The sequence below is a fragment of the Oratosquilla oratoria genome, chromosome 19 (assembly GCF_046742065.1).
Source record: "Oratosquilla oratoria isolate Oo_2021 chromosome 19, ASM4674206v1, whole genome shotgun sequence".
NCBI classification, from domain to species: domain Eukaryota; kingdom Metazoa; phylum Arthropoda; class Malacostraca; order Stomatopoda; family Squillidae; genus Oratosquilla; species Oratosquilla oratoria.
In genome coordinates, this window is record NC_134795.1 from 58,429,430 (window position 1) to 58,431,952 (window position 2,523).

General features: G+C 40.0%; 1 protein-coding gene across 3 annotated transcripts in view; it reads right to left on the minus strand.

Moving 5' to 3' along the window:
- LOC143035930 (uncharacterized) overlaps positions 1-204 on the minus strand; it is a 19,130-nt gene extending 18,926 nt beyond the window's left edge. For 2 of the 3 annotated variants that reach the window (XM_076203148.1, XM_076203149.1), the window contains exon 1: positions 1-25. This exon is cut by the window's left edge. The gene's annotated coding sequence lies outside the window, so the exon portion shown is untranslated. The other variant, XM_076203150.1, reaches the window with a different exon arrangement.
- Between the last annotated feature and the right edge of the window lie 2,319 nt (positions 205-2,523).

Sequence of the window (2,523 nt, forward strand, 5' to 3'; positions counted from 1 at the left end):
CTATACGAGGAGACTGCGACTCGATGCGTCTTATACTCTGGATCCCTCCCGGGCAGAATGACGTCACATTCCTCTCCGCCAGTCAAATTCTTCATCTTTGTTGTCGTACCTTCTTCCCATCAGCAAACTCTCCAGTCCTGTCTCTTCATGGAATGCTGGCGGCCAATCACCGCGTTCCAACCGCTTACGTCATTCCAATTTGACCAATCTGTAATGTGATGTACAAGTGGTGGAAATTGCCAATAACTACTAGGAAAACTGTCTTAAGCCTTCAAGGATGGGGGTGATGCACCGAATGTGCGGACAATGACTCCAGCAGCGTGACTGAGGACTACAAGTACATAATGACTAATTGAGCGTTCGAAACAGGCGGAAGTTCAGTGCAATCATATTCACAAAGCATTTAATCTGCAAACCTTATAACTGGATATCTGACAGCGGAACCGCAGAGAGAAATATTTACATTTTTAAGTTGCCAGTGTCTAAGCAATTTTACATTGAATCATCTCAAGCTGTTCGTTTTGCACCTCTTCGCACATTTATTCCAATTCGGCGAATAAATCAATCATATATAGTGCAATCACACATTATTATTCAAATATGTACGAAAAGTACACAGAATGTAGGAACAAAAAGACGCCTACGATTTGTGCTTAGTGGGTAACCGTTTCAATGCTATGATAAACAACAATGAAACTTTATGAAATATCCGGAAACGAACAGGTAAAATTATGACGTAATGTCTATTGGGTGTGAAGTGCAGTGAATCGTAAATCTCTCTTCCTGGCATTGAACGTTAATTGAATTTTTTTTCTTGCTCTGATTTGGAATTAAAACTGCAGGAAAGATTCTATGCAAATAAAATGCTAATTCCTATCAGGAAGGGAATGGAGTACTCCAGGTGAAAAAACACAGCTATCTGCACGCCTTTATGTACTCTCCGTCACTTCACTAACAGTAATGACTGTCATTAAACATGCGCCTTGTGAAAACTACTAGTACACTACTGCTGTGCAGCGTTGCCGCGTTTTCTACACTGCCGTGGGAGAGTGTTGCCATACCGGGGCATACATTTTCCTTGGGCGTGTGCCGACTTTCATAGCAAGACATACTTGTCAAACTTTGACAAAATGTTGGTTCTAGGTTTTTATATGTTCTTGAATGTATATAAGGTCCTCATGCCCTAACATTCAGTAAAATATAAAGATTATTTTTAATATTATTATCGCAAAAAGAAAGCTGAAACTTTTGCGTATAATTTTTTCTACACCGTAAAAACGTATCTTTTGGGGTACAATATTTTACAAGTAACATAATTACCTATGTTGATGTACCATTTCTTGTTTGATAACTAGTTATATGATTTTTAAACAACAGCTTCAGTTTTTAAATGTTTTGAACAGCCCGCTGACATGTAGAAAACTTTTCCTCGCGCAGTTGCCACATGCCGCTATTTTTCTACGTTTTGGTACAAAATTCTACGAAACGGCAGACCTGCTGCTGTGCTGCTTTGACAATGACCAATCATTTTGAAAAGGTTTTACCCTAGGAAAAAATGAAAAATAAAATAAATTAATTGACGTTGAGCTAAATGTAGTCAACCCCTTCGCTAGTTATACTCTTCTCATATTTTATTCAGGCTAATGCCAAACGATTTTATTCAACCGTGGAAATACTCTGATAATGGGTGGGCTCCATTGGCACGCGTGTCAAATATGGCATGCCAAAGATTATTCTTCGGCACGCGAAACCCAGACTCGCCTAAAAATAATACATACATACATATACCATAGGCTTTTTCCCCATACACGGAGGGTAGCCAAAAAGAAAAAGGCATACTAACCACTCCCACCCATTCCTCTTTCCTAAAAATAATGAAAAAGGTAAACCGACAACTTCATTGTTTACGTTTGTGTTTCACTCCAACAGAATATGATCATTATATGTATATATATATATATGGTCACATACACTAAAACAGTAAGTTTGAAGCCTTGCATACGACAGTTTTCATTAAAAAAATAATGGAAACCCTGGTTTTGTCCTTGAGTTGCAAACCAGGAAACACCAGACGCAGGGCAGCACCAGGGACACCCCCCAGGCTCTCCAACAAACACAAACAATAAACTCACTTTTTTTTTCTGAAATAGCGACAGGGCTACAAACCACTATGCACACTCTGACCAAAGCTGTAGACTCCCAGGGCATGATACTGTCCACCCTAATGAAAGAAAAACACAGGAACTGGCCACCGCTTCAGGCTCAGCCGGTGTTTCCTTGGGCACCTGTCGTTCAAACTAATTAGAGTCCATCCTAATGGGTAACATACATGGCCTCTATCCTACAAGCAACAGAAGTAAAGTTTCCTTTCTGAGGGAACTAACGCTAAAAGAGGGCCCAATGTTCATTGCCCTAACAGAGACTCACATGGCAAATGACGCGAGACTATAAGATAGAAATAACCAACTACACCCCATTTAGAGCTGATAGAGAAGACAGAAGCCATGTTGGTGCAATGGTCTA